Here is a 15,153-nt window from a genome sequence, read left to right on the forward strand (position 1 = left end):
TCTAGGCGCTGGGGACGGTGCAAAGGTGATCAGGTTGTCCCACGTGGGGCTTATAGTCTTAATACCTCAGACAGCTGAGGTAACAGGCATAGAGAGGTGAATAGTAATAATAATAATAATGTTGGTATTTGTTAAGCGCTTACTCTGTGCAGAACACTGTTCTAAGCGCTGTTCTAAGCGATACAGGATAATGAGGTTGTCCCACGTGAGGCTCACAGTCTTCATCCCCATTTTACAGATTCATTCATTCAATAGTATTTATTGAGCGCTTACTCTGTGCAGAGCACAGATGAGGTCACTGAGGCCCAGAGAAGTGAAGGGCAGGGACTGTCTCTGTTACCGATTTGTATATTCCAAGCGCTTAGTACAGTGCTCTGCACAGAGTAAGCGCTCAATAAATACTATTGAATGAATGAATGAAGTGACTTGCCCACGGTCACCCAGCTGACAAGTGGCAGAGCCGGGATTGAGAAGTGGCGTGGCTTAATGGAAAGAGCACAGGTTTGGGAGTCAGAGGTCATGGGTTCTAATCCCCGTTCTGCCACTTATCAGCTGTACTAAGTGCTTGGGAAAATACAATAAAATGATATAGGAGACACATTACCTGCTCACAAGTTTATACTCTATATGGGGGCCTACAGTCTAGAGGGGCAAAATAAATCCCAGAGCAAAAGAAACAAGCACAGAAGGAAATAAATATTTTGCTCACTATAAATATGTGAGAAGGTTATGGGTTCTAATCCCGGCTCCTCCATGTGTCTGCTGTGTGATCTTGGGCAAGTCACTTCACTTCTCTGGACCTCTGTGACCTCCTCTGTAAAATGGGATTGAGACTGTGAGCCCCACATGGGACAGGGACTGTGTCCAACCCTATTGGCTTGTATCTACTCCAGTGCTTAGTACGGTGCCTGGCACATAGTTAAGCTCTTAACAAATGCAATTACGATAATTATATGAATATAATATAAATAATATAAAATCAATGTACAGGACATACAAACACACAGAGTTGGGTCGGGAGGCTTTTTGCCAAAGCAGTGGCTTAGCAGCTTGAGCTGTGCCTACAGACAAGGTAAATAGCCTGGTATTTGAAACATTTTTATGGACATTAATGATGATAATAAGCACTTTCAACTCTTGGATGGAAAGGCACTTTGTGCATCCAAAATGACAGTGGAAATAATCTTATCAACAATGACAAATTAATACAGTGCAGCTACTTTGCAAAAATAAAAATGCTCCTCTTCAAAACCTGGAGTACAATGGAGAACAAGTATGTAAATGAGAAGTAAACAGTTTCTCTTGGATTTAATTAAGCTGTTTCCATTTCTGTATATATCCTTTATTGTCTCGTGTAAATGTCATTTAGTTCGATGCGATTATTTTGACCATTTTTAGCATTCACTATTTCACTTGGATTCCTGTTGCTTCATTTTCTGTAGAGACCAATACCACATGCTGAACTGGAAAATATTTGCCCATTTTGTCTCCTTACCATACAAATTCCACAAGAGGTGGCGATGTGCTTTGTTTTTTTTCATATGCTTTATTGAGCACCAGTATTCTGTGAGAGTATAGACAAGAGATTAATCAGGGAAAGCCTTCTGAAGGAGATTAGATTTTCATGGTTAGTTGTATTTATGTAGGGTCCTTCCTATGAGAAGCTGAGAGTAATAATAATTATGGCATTTGCTAAGCGCTTACTCTGTGCGAGGCACTTTAACAAGCGCTTAGTACAGTGCTCTGCACACAGTAAGCACTCAATAAAATACCATTAATTTATTTTAATTTCCTACCAGAATATTAAATCGCAGTCCACGCCACTGCAGTACCAAAAAAAAAATCAGGCTTTTCATATGACGCTAACCAAAAATCCCTATTTTTTTCTTCTTTTCTGTTCCTTGGAGATTTCACTATGCAATCTCTCTTGAAGATTTCTTTCTGCATAGGTGTGCTCCTGAACAATAACCAGAAGTGGAGAGTACCTCCTTAATTTTCCTTCGTTTGGCCAGTAGGTGGGAGAAAAGATGTTTCTCTAGGAGAGAGAGCAAACAAGTTATAGTAAGAATGGCATTTGTTAAGCGCTTACTCTGTGCTAAGCGCTGGGGTAGATAGACGGTAATCAGGTTGTCCCTCGTGGGGCTCACAGTCTTAATCCTCATTTTACAGATGAGATAACTGAGGCTCAGAGAAGTGAAGTCTTTTAGACTGTGAGCCCGTTGTTGGGCAGGGATCGCCTCCATCTGTTGCCGAATTATATATTCCAAGTGCTTAGTACAGTGCTCTGCACACAGTAAGTGCTCAGTAATTATGATTGAATGAATGAATCAAGTGACTTGCCCAAGGTCACACAACAGACAAGTGGCGGGGCAGGATTAGAACCCACGACCTTCTGACTCCCAGACCCATGCTCTAGCCACTACGCCATGCTTGAAAAACTGGATTGTGAATATCAATAACCTACACTGTCTGAGGTCTATCAGGTTGCACCAATTCAAGTTGGGAAGAGAGGATCACCTTAACTAAGGGACAAAAAGATAGCATCCCTAGGCCCACGACTTTCAGGGGGACCCCAGTGACATCAGATGGGTCCCTTGAGGCTGTCAGCTCCCTGCCAGTACCCGAGCCCCACTTAATTTCTTTATTGTTGCTGGTGCTATCAATCAATCAATCGCATTTACTGAGCACTTACTGTGCACAGAGCACAATGCTAACTGCTTGGGAGAGTACAATGTAACAGAGTTGGTAAACACGTTCCCTTCCCACAACACACCTAAAGTCTAGAGGGGGGACAGATATTAATATAAATAAATTAATTAGGGATATGTACCTAAGTGCTGTGGGGCAGAGGGAGGGGTTGAAACGGAGCAAATCCAAGTGCCAAGGCAATGCAGAAGAGAGTGGGAGATGAAGAATTGAGAGCTTAGTTAGGGAATGTCTCTTGGAGGAGATTTCAGGACGGCTCTGAAGGGGGGGAGAGTTGATCCTCTGTTGGATAAAAAGAGGGAGGGCATTTCAGGCCAAAGGCAAGACGTGGGCGAGAGTTCGGTGGTGAGATAGACGAGATCGAGGTACAGTACGTAAGTTGGCATTAGAGAAGTCTGGTGTGCAGGCTGGGTTCTAGTAGCAGAGCAGTGAGGCAAGGTAGGAGGGGAAAGGTGATCGAGTGCTTTAAAGCTGATGGTAGGGAGTTTCTGTTTGATGTTAAAGAGGATGGTGCCAGGCTAAAAATAGTCCCAAGAGCATGAAGGTTGGGGGGGCGGGGGGTGGTCCATACACTCTGGAAGGATGGAAATTGGTAAAGGGTAGAGGAGTTCTGCCTTGTGTCCGCTAAGACTCATTAGAGCTTACGTGCCGTGTGGGCAAAATGTATCTTATGGGTCTATTATATTTCCCACACACTTAGTACAGTGTGCTACACTCAATAGGTGCTCAAATAATCCCAGCTCCACCACTTGTCTGCTGTGTGATCTCAGACAAGCCACTTAACTTCTCTGCACCTCAGTTACCTCATCTGTAAAATGGAGATTAAGACTCTGAGCCCCATGTGGGACAACCTGATTACCTCGTATATACTCCAGCATTAACAATAGTGTTTGGCACATAGTAAGCGCTTAACAAATACCATCATTGTTATTACTACTTCTTTTCCCTTGTCCCACACAATTGAAGGTTTTAGATGGGACCTGTATTGCTATGAGCCATTTTATAACTGGCTCTTCTTTTTGGACGAAAGTAGGGAGGGGAGGAGAGAAAGAATATACCAATTGGGAGCAAACCTGGTTACATCTACGGGAAATGTGCCAAGCCAAACTAATTAGGTTATGTTGTAGCCAAATGCACAAAGTGGTAGTTTCATTAAACTTAGAGTGGATGGAAACTTCTTTTTAAGCCTCCTTCTGAGAAAGAGATTGGATGGAGAACTAATTACTTGGACACTAGATGGCCTGGAAATTGAACTTCTCCACAGACCTGAAATATGATTTGCTTTTTAGTTATCTCAGAAATTGTCTTAGTGCAACTGTGAATCCAACTATTAGAGTGGAGGATAAAAGAACCAAGAACTCCTTTGAGGGGATTATAAATTGTCTGAAGGGTTTTTTTCCACTTTTTAATGTGGTAGTTACTATGGAGACCACTGGAGGAATAACCTTTACAAACTCTAAAGGCAAATGGATTACCTAGAAAGAAAAAAAAGCGTTGGTTTCTGTTCTTCTCATTTGGTCTAATCTTGATATAACTTTCTCTTTTACTGAAAGTAAAATTGCTTAAAACCTTGCCTGAGCTTTGCAGACTAACATCAAGAGCGTGCAAAGGTAATCTGTTAGTTTGAATTCAAAAATCCCACAATTACCAAAGTGATATGTCAGAGTGCGTCAAAAATGAGGGCAATTCTTTCTGTCAGACTTAACTTTCCCACTGTTGCTGGTGGGGAGGAGAGGATTAAAGTATATCCACAGAGATTGTGTCTCCTCCTTCTGCTTATACGTGAGTACTAAGCCATCAAAGAGTACAGGTGGGCTTCTCATGGTGAGGAGGGGCTCTAGAGTGGAGCCGTTACTAGTCAGTGATCACAGACTGCCCTCCTTCTCCGGGACACTTTACAACCATTTGGCACAGGGAAATTGGATGAGAGAGTATGGATGACTCGATGCAAACCATCCCCACTGCAGCAAAAACAAGTCAAGCACATGACCTGCTGGCAGTAAGACATACCTTGCCCATTCTAACCACCGATGTCTGAGTGGGGCTCACCTGAATGGCAAGTGACCATAAAGAGTGCGTGACTTTATGTCGACGGGCCTTCCGTGTTTGAGAACGCAAGGGATTCTCTCTCAGTGACACTCACGCTCGTGAATGCAATGTCTCTGGAGGGTCACTCTCTGGATACGGTAGCAATCTCGCCCAGCAGCATGGCAGCTGTCAGCAAAAGTCCTGCCTTTCTCCGATCGCTCAGCTCTCAAGGTCTCCCTACTGGGGTGGGCGACAGCTGTAGTTTCTGTGCGAGAGTGGGATTTCCAAGACAATCAGCCCCTCCCAAAGCTCAAGAGTGTGTTGATGGGGTCCGATTCAGGTTGCAGGAATCCACGGCAGGGCTATCTGTTCAGTGCTTACTATGTGTCAGGCGCTGTACTAAGCATTGGGGGAGATTCAGGTTAATCAGGGTGGACACAGCCCATGTCCCATGAGGGGCTCACATTCTTAATTCCCATTTTACAGATGAGGTAACTGAGACACAGAGAAGTTAAATGACTTGCCCAAGATCTGATCATTAGTATAGTGTTCCAGAACTGTACTAAGCATTTGGAAGAGGATAATATAACAGTCGGAAGACACATTCCCTGCCCATATGGCCTAGCGGATAGAGCACGGGCCTGGGAGTCGGAAGGACATGGCTTCTAACCCCGGCTCCACCACTTGTCTGCTGTGTGACTTCAGGCAAACCGCTTCACTTCTCTGTGTCTCAGTTACCTCATCTGTAAAATGGGGATTAAGACCGTGAGCCCCATGTCGGGTGGGAACTGTGTCAACCTGATTAGCTTGTATCTACCCCGGTGCTTAGAACAATGCTTGACACATAGTAAGTGCTTAACGAATACCATCATCATCAATAGCGTAACGAGTTTACAGCTCGGGCACTCCCACGGCTGAGCTCCTTAGCAACGCAACAAGGCGAGCCACGTTGCTGAAGCCGTCGAGGAGCAAAGAGAACGGTGGCCAGCTATCAATCCACCAACAGGAGCAGGTGGAAATCACGGATTGGGCCCGATGAGAGTCCCCTGCTGTGATTTTAATTCGTCCCGAGCCATCCTAATATGCTGCTTCCTTCTCACCTCCAAGAGCTGAGGTTGACTCATTCGGCAGTATGACACACTCACGACGGGCTCTGTGGGGGTTCTGGGGAAGGTGAGAATTCTGTCCAAATGACTTATTCATCGTGGAAACTCATTTATCTCATGGGGACTAATATTGGAACATTTCTCCCTCTGGGCAGCGGGACCCCAGTGAGTTATGCTAGGGCAGGAGGAGTTCAGTGAAGATGTCATCAGGAGCTCCTTCTGGAAGCAGGACAGAACTTTTATTTTTTTACCTCATCTGTGAAATGGGCATAAAGACCGTTAGCCCCAAGTGGAACAGGGACTATATCCAACCTGATTATCTTGTATCTACCACAGCGCTCAGTACAGTGTTTGGCACACAGTAAGTGCTTAACAAATACCATAAAAAAAGACTCAATTGTGTTCCATTTTCCCAGGCGGCCTGAGGCCCAATTTGGCTCAGCCCTTGCTCTAGCCTCAGTTTGGCTAACCAGTCAGCCCTAAAATAATCTGCTCTCATTCATTCAATAGTATTTATTGAGTGCTTACTGTACCAAGCGCTTGGGAGAGGACAACACATCAATGAACAGACACAGTCCCTGCCCACGACTTATTCTCCACTGAACCCGTGCTCTAGCCTCAGTTTGAATTTCCAGTCAGCCTTGAGATAATCTTCTGTCATTCATTTGGTAGTATTTATTGAGCACTTACTGTGTGCAGAGCACTTTACTAAGCACTTGGGAGAGGACAACACATCAATGAACACACACATTCCTTGCCCACAACTAGCTTATTTTCCACTGAACCCTTGCTCTGGTCTCAGTCTGGGTATCCAGTCAGCCTTGAGATAATCTGCTCTCGACTGAACACGGAAGAGAGGCAAGGGAGTGGGGCAACACAAGTACAGTTGTGTCCTCCTTGTAGGCTCTTCACGGCTCGAAGCGAGATCGATGTCGGCCTCAGCGGAACCGTGAAGGCGCAGACTCTGGAGGCTTCCTTGGTGACTAGCAACCAAACTTCCAGTCATGGGGAAAGTTCACCCAAATTGAGACGTCTGCTCACTTCAACCTCTCCGTGGGAGCAGCGGGCATGATTATCCGGAGGGCGATCTGACCACTGACGCCAGACTGTAGTGATGTAGTGGGAAGAGACGTCAGGTTTGTCAGAATATGACCTCCTTGAAGGCAGGAAAACTGTGACTTGTTTCTGGGTGAACGCTCCCTAGGAACCGAAACTGGCTCCCCCCAGCACCATAAAAGAGACCCATCCCGTCCTGCTTTCCACCACCCTGGTAGAAAAGAGAACAGCAGCTGCAGCATGAAGCCTCTTATAAATTGAATTTTTAAAAAAATCTCCTCATGATTCAGAGTCCAAGATATAACCGTAGCCACAGCAATGGCTGCCACAGTCTCTACTCTTTCTGGGGTTGTATGTGGCCTCGTGCTAGATAGTCAAGCCCTCTGCTCCCAAAGAGAGGCTCAAGTAATAATAATAATAATAATCATAGTACTTGTTAAGCGCTTACTATGTACCAAGCATTGTTCTAAGATCTGGATAGATACAAGTTAATTTGGTTGGACACAGACCCTGTCCCACATGGGGCTCACACTCTTAATCCCAACTTTGCAGATGTGGTAACTGAGACCCAGAGAAGCAAAGTGACTTGTCCAAGGTCACACAGCAGACGTGGCAGAGCCGGGACCAGAGTCCAGGCTGTCTGACTCCCAGGTCCATGCTCTATCTACTAAGCCATACTGCTCTCACAAGCAACAAAGTGACGAGACATCTCAATTTGGGTGATGCTCCTTGCTTTGGAAATTTTTTTTCTCTGTGTATTTGTTAAGCACTTTCTATGTCCCAGGCACTGTACTAAGTGCTGGGGTGCAGTCAAGTCAATCAGATTGGACAGAGTATGTCCCACATGGGGTTCACATTCTAACTTTTTACAGATTAGGTGGCAGCTTGGTCTACTGGAAAGAGCATCGACCTGGGAGTTGGAAGACCTGGTTCCTAATCCTGGCTCCACCTCTTGTCTGCTGGGGAGGTCACTTCAATTCTCTTGTCACTTCTCTTTGTCTCAGTTACCTCATCTGGAAAATGAGGATTAAGACTCTGAGCCCCATGTGGGTCCAGACACTGTGTCCAACCTGATTAGCTTGTCTCTACCTCAGTGCTTGGTACAGTGCCTAGCACATAGTAAGCACTTAACAAAATACCTTTTTTTAAAGTGGTAGAAACTTAGATTGAATCCAGGTCCTCTGACTCCCAGGTCCGTGCTCTTCCAACAAACCACACACCTTTATTGCACCTTATTGCTTCTGCAGCTTATCAAGTTCACAATGCCTGTTTAATCTCTGCAAAGTGGAAAAGAAGATATCGGCAGGGCCAAGCAACTTGGGAAAAACGTTTAGGGATAAAGCCTGGATGAGGGTCCTCTGAAAAAGCAGGTGAGGAAAAATATTTGAATTTCTGCCATCTGCCAGTTTGGAGAAATCTGCCGGATGCAGCTGGCTAGGGGTTAATCCAGCAAACTGAATAAATTATCACCAGTAAGAGGGATGGAGCTTTTGTGACCACGAAGCTGAAATGAAGTGGACAGGGCAGTAATTTATTTGTTCTGTCTGATGTGGCATAACTTGGGCCTTTAAGTGAACTCTATCACTGGCTGAGCTTTCCATTTGTTAGCTGCTGAAGGGCAGCATAAACCCACCCTTCTGTTCTTCTCTGTTCTTCTCCATTAGGTCAAGCCTAATGCAGGCCACGGTCCCTGTCTAAAGTTGAACAGGACACTAGGGGTTCTTTCTTGCAGGAGATAAAGTAACTAAATAATCCCCAGTTCTAACAATGCTTCAGCATGGCCTAGTGGAATGAGCATGTGACTAAGAATCAGGAGACCAAAGTTCCATTCCACATCTGCCACTGGTCTATTGTGTGACCTTGGGCAAGTCAATCAATCAATCGATCGATTGCATTTATTGAACACTTACTGGGTGTAGGGCACTGTACTAAGCACTTGCAAGAGTGCAGTGTGACCGAGTTGATAGAAGCATTCCCTGCCCACAGGAGCTTACAGTCTAGAGAGGGAGACAGACAACATAATTAAATGAATTACGGATAAGTGTTGTGGGGCCGAGGGTGGGGTGAATTAAGCCACGTAACCTCTCTGGGCCTCGGTTTCTCATCTGTCAAGTGGGGAAAAGATGGATCGTAAGCCCTAGAGGGGACAAGGACTGTGTTCAATCTCAAAAACTTGTAAGTATCCCAGCGTTTGCCAGAAATGTCATGATTATTGCTACCATCATCAATAAATCAGTAATCTTTATTGAGCACCTAAGCGATGTGATGTTAGAAGAAATAGTTGGGTACACACAGGGGTGTTTGTGGAGCTACATGTACTCTAGCGTGTATTTTCCTTATCGTAGAGTTCATTAGGTACATAACCCCCCTCCCCAGTCAATCAGTCAATCCACTGTTGGCATTTATTGAGGGCCTACTGGGTGCAAAGCACTGTACTAAGCACTTGGGAGAGTACAAGGGAAGTGGAATACCCATCCCCTACCCTTAAGGAGCTTACAATCTAAAGATTGTAAGAAAAGAAAAACAGAAATTATTTACAAATAGTGGGAGAGGGAGGATAGAAACACAAATGCATCAGGAGAAAATAGCTGGGTAAAAACTTGAATATACAAATGCACATATGTACATGAGAAGGTGGCTAATAAAATACCTTTAAAAAAAAATCTCTGGACTTGGGCTAGTGTGTACACATTCTGTGTCCTGGGCCACCTCTTGGCCCAGCTATTGGAAAAAATACGTTTGGAAAGGATAGAGTTTCATGTGAACCACCTCCCAGTTACAGGGGAAATTCTTAAAATCAGCCCGAGTTCCTTTCCTGACCAGAGATCCTGGCTGTATTAAGGAGCATGGCAAGTAAATATTGAGTGGTGAGCACAGCTGGCTAATCAGGAAACTGAGTGTCTCATTCCTGACCTTCCTCAGCTAAGCGAGAAAATCTCCTCCTCGATTCAGAAAGAATCTTGCGCTTGGAAATTGAAGGTACTTTTTCTTTTGCCCTCTGTTAGATCTGGTCTGTTCTACCTGAAAATAAAGGCAGATGGTAATTGATGTCAGTAAACACAGGGATTTTACCCAGGGATGCAGTAAAACCAAGCAAAAATGGCCAAAAGCCCAAGGTGACTAAATCATTGACAGGGGCAGGGGAACTAAATTGCATTTGTGTTATTGACATTTGATTTCTGTTACTTTCAGTTGTTACGGCAGTGGACTGTCAGAAGGTGTGAAGAATCATCCCATATGCTGCATCGAAGAGTCAATAGTATTTACGGAGCACCTGTTTATGTGCCGAACGTGGACTAAGGACTCGGGAAAATACAATAAGTTAGAAGACGGAATCTCTGCCTTCTTCTGAAAACCTTAAGGAGGGTTCAAAGAAGCTGTATGCATCTCACTGAGAAAAAAAGTTGTAACCAGAAACAGATGTCTTGGGTAAATGTCATAAGAAAACTGATAAAAATAGAAAATCTGTAATGAAAGCCAACTTTGCCACATTTGAACTAAGAGAAAAATTATGCAGCCAAAGGTGCTGCAAGGACAAAACAAATCTTCCCTCATTGGAGTGGGAATAGAAATGGCAAAGGGGGATCTGGAAGGAAACAAGAGAAACTGGAATCAAATGAGATTTGCTCCCTTTATTCATCCCCCTCCCCATCTCCCAAAAGCACTTATGTACATATATGTGATTTATTTATTTACATTAATGCCTGTCTCCGCCTCTAGACTGTAAGTTTGTTGTGGGCAGGGAATGTGTCTGTTACATTTTTCTCTCCAAGCGCTTATAACAGTGCTCTGCATGCAGTAGGCACTCAATAAATACAACTGACTGCCTGGCTGATGAGAAGCAGTCAGTGACACAGTGAGCCAGCGTAGCCTAGTAGAGAGAAAATAGAACTGGGTAGTCAAAAGATCCGGGCTCTAGCCGCAAGTCCTGCCACCCTGCCTGCTATATGACCTTGGGCAAAGTCACTTAACCTCTGTGAACCTTAGTTTCAGCCCATAAAAGAGGATAAGGATACCTGTTCTCCCTCCCTCTTAGACGGTTTGCCTCTTCGGGGACAGGAACGGTGTCCAACCTGAATATCTGGTATATCTGGAGCAGCGTGGCTCATTGGAAAGAGCACGGACTCGGGAGTCAGGGGTTGTGGGGTTCTAATTCTGGCTCTGCCACTTGTCGCTGTGTGACTTTGGGCAAGACACAACTTCTCTGTGCCTCAGTGACCTCATCTGTAAAATGGGGATTAAGACCGTGAGCCACACGTGGGACAACCTGATCACCTTGTATCTCCCCCAGTGCTTGGCGCATAGTAAGCACTTAACAAATACCCATCATCAATCATTATTATTATTACAATTCAGCAACAAATAGAGATGATCCAGCAAACCAAGTCATGACAAATCCTGGTACCTTTTAACTAACCAAGGACTGCTAATACTTTGGGAATTCAGGGGCCGATTTTCTATAAATAAAATAATTACCTTTAGAAAAACATTAATGCATGGTAATGTATTCCCCAGACTTAAATGCATATAATGATACCAATTACTTAGAGAAATTCAAAACAGTAAAGAATCAAATTATTCAGTGAAATTCAAACAGATGCACTAATTAACTTTGGAGTCGTCCCCCGTTTACCACATCAAACTACGGGTAAAAGTTAATTAAAATCTTTGATCTTCGTGAGCGAAACGAGGGTCAATAAATTGCTTTCTTCCAATTTTTTTCTAAACTATTGGTAACGTATTTTAGCATCAATTTAATTACAGTCAGTAGCCATGGCTTAAACAACCTCCATGCTGAGTGGTACACTAGAGGGGGGTCTCTGGAGAGAGGTGTCAGAAATTTGGCTTGTGGGAAACTTCATAAGCTCATTTTATGGGGGCTTTCTTACTGAAGCATCTTTATGACGGATGTGTCCTACTAAGAGCAGTGTTCATTCAATTAATCAATTGACCATATTTATTAAGCATTTACTGTGTGCAGAGCACAGTACTAAGTGCTTGGGAGAGTACAATATAACAGGTTGGTAGACACGTTCCCTGCCCACAGTGAGCTTACAATCTAGAGGGGGAGACAGACATTAATATATATAAATAAATCACTGATATGTACGTAAGTGCTGTGGGGATGAGAGGGACGGTGAATGAAGGGGGCAAAGCAAATCAGGGTGGCACAGAAGGAAGTGGGAGAAAAAGAAATAAGAGTTTAGCCAGGGAAGGCCTCTTGAAGGAGATGTGCTTTCATTAAGACTTTGAAGGTGGGGAGAGTAACTGTCAGATATGAAGAGCGAGGGCAATCCAGGCCAGAGGCAGGATGTGGGCGAGATAGACGAGATCAAGTTACACTCCAGAAATAAAAGAAGAGTGGCCTGAGATTTTCACCTAATATTCACCTCCTAGGTATGAGGATTCTTGAACTGCGGAAAGAATTCTTTCGAGTATTTTTCTCCCCAGATCATATCCTCCCCACTTCTACCTTAGGCACTTGTACAACCCTAATCACCCATAGCACTTCTATACGTTTTGACATATGCACTCTATTTAAACACTTACTCATCCACACAGCCGTCTCTCCATTCCCCTCTTCCTCCTATCAGTAAATTTATTTGTGTCTGCCTCCCCTTTTAGATTGCCAGCTCCTTAAGGATAGGAATCATGTCTTCTAACTCTACTGTACCCTGCCCACAGTACGTGCTCAATAAATACAATTTATTGATGGATAGATGATGAAAATCACCAGTGGGGTCTGCCACACTTCCTGTTCTCTGATCCTTCTGGGAAATAAGGAAAACAAAATCATAGCATCGACAACTGGAAGTCTCATCACTAGAAACTAGTGGTGTTTAACAGTTTCATATAGCTTGATCTATCCACCCTTTGGGTAAGTAGATCTGAGAAAAGCTCAAGTAGTACTAACTCATCTATCTGACTAATGAAACGGAGTAATGGGAAAGCAAAATGGATCTTCATTGCCCTAGATCAATTATGAGACTTAAGATGCAATTCTCCTTATTGCTACAGGCCTCCAGAGAGAACAGATAAACCAGCTAACTATGGGTCAGCCCAAAGAGTTGTTGGAAAAAGAGGAGAAATGCTTCTAAAAAGTATCAGCTCCTGACCACAGTCCTATAATAATAATCACATTCTTCCTTTCACTATTCCCAGAATGCTGAAACCCAGCAGTTAAAAAAAGAAAACATGCGTAAAGAAATTTCCCTCTAATGAAGTGCCTTTTGCTGTAATAATTGGATTTGCACTATGAGTGAAGTGATTATGCTAATTCCCTCTCTCGCTTTAAGAGAAGGCAATTTAGAATCAGCTGCAGTTTTTGCCAATTACATGACATCCCGACCCCTGTAGAATGAGGAGAGGATTTTGTCCAACCTCAAGAAACCAAGATATGAGTCTGACAGTTCAAGGTCTGTGGATGGGCAGTTTCCCTGCTCCAAAAGATTCCTTAGACCGTGATCCCTCGGGGGTTGGGAGGGGGATAAGAGGAGTTGTGTGTGATCTGATTATCTTGTAGACATCCCGGCACTTATTACAGTACTTGGCACTGTATTAAATGAAGCAGCACTGCCTAGTATATAGAGCATGGGCCTGGGACTCAAAAGGACCTGGGTTCTAATCCTGCCTTCGCCACTTGTCTGCTGTGTGACCTTGGGTAAGTCACTTCACTTCTCTGTGCCTCAGTTACCTCATCTGCAAAATGGGGATTAAGACTGCGAGCCCCATGTAGGCGAGGGGCTGTGTCCAACCTGATTAGCTTGAATCTACCCCAGCGCTTGACACAGTAAGCACTTAAATACCATCATCATCATCACAGAGTAAGCACTTGACAAATACCACAATTAATAGAGAAGCTGGCTGCTGCGTTTCCCTTCACATTAATAGCTTATCCAGTCCTCAACCACGGATCAATCCATCAATGGTATTTATTGGGCGCCTACTGTATGCGGACTACCATACTAAGCGATCAGGGCCGAGAATCTGCTCCTCGAACAGATTCCTCTGCTTTCCCCGCAGAAACTTCCCGCCGGCTACTCCCCGGACCCACTTTTTAAGCTATGTGTGGGAGTCAACCTCTTCCAAAAATCTGAGTCACCATGAGGAGAGAGAATTGGACTCAGCGGGTGTTCTAGATGAGATTTGTCATCTAACTGGGAAATCGGGTCAGGAAATATTAACTTTTAAAAGGTGCACTGGTCACTAGGTAGGTAGGAAGATAACACATAGCAAGGTGAGATAGAGAGAGAGAAAGAGAGAGAGAGTAGTTAGAGAGAGGCAGGAGGAGACAATAAGCAATAGTGAAGGCTTCCGGAACAACAGGATGGGTGTGAGAAGAATAATTGCCAAATAAAGGTGAGGAGAAGTAGGTCTAGAAGAGTCCTGTGAGAAAATCCATTCTCTAGCTAAAACCCCTGGGCATATTAAATTTGCTAATTATTCTATTTGTTGTCAGCCAAAATAGGTTGTTATTTTGACTGTGCCCTATTAGAGTCAAAAAATTCCTTTGGGTTTAGCAAGCTCTCAGGATTTCCTTTTGAAAGAGAAGCAACATGACCTAGTGGAAAGAGAATGGGCCTGGGAGCGAGGGGACTTGGGTTCTAATCCCGGTTCTGCCAACTGCTTGCTGTGTGACCTGGGGCAAGTTATTAACTTCTCGATTCTCCTGTTCTCCTTGTCTACTTGGAACTGTGAACCCCCATGTGGGACAGGGACTGTGGTCCAACCTAATTAACTTGCATCCACCTTAGCATTTAGAAGAGTGCTGACGCATAATAAGCGCTTGACAATGCCCCTAAAAATAAAAAAGACCCCCAAAACTCACCCTCTCAGTAAGCCACTTGTTTGCTGTATGACTGGGCATGTCACTTAACTTCTCTGTGCTTCAGTTAGAGAAGCAGCGTGGCCTAGTGGAGAGAGCAGGGAGGGAGTCAGAAGGTCATGGTTTCTAATCCCAACTCTGCCGCTTGCCTGCTGTGTGATCTTGGGCATGTTACTTCACTTCTCTGGGCCTCAGTTTCCTCATCTGCAAATAGAGGTTCAATACCTGTTCTCCCTCCTGCTTGTCGGTGAGCTTCCTCTCCTGCTCCTTCTGACCAGTCCCGCCTCTGTCAGCAGCCCCCAGTTCCTCTGTCCCCGGCTTCCAGCTCCCGACCACTGTCTCCGGCTCCTGACAGGAGGAAAGGGTGCCCATCTCTGGCCTCTTTCCTCCCTCCTGCCCAGCAGGCTCATGTTGCCATGGCTACCCACACTC

The sequence above is a fragment of the Ornithorhynchus anatinus genome, chromosome 14 (genome assembly GCF_004115215.2).
Source record: "Ornithorhynchus anatinus isolate Pmale09 chromosome 14, mOrnAna1.pri.v4, whole genome shotgun sequence".
NCBI classification, from domain to species: domain Eukaryota; kingdom Metazoa; phylum Chordata; class Mammalia; order Monotremata; family Ornithorhynchidae; genus Ornithorhynchus; species Ornithorhynchus anatinus.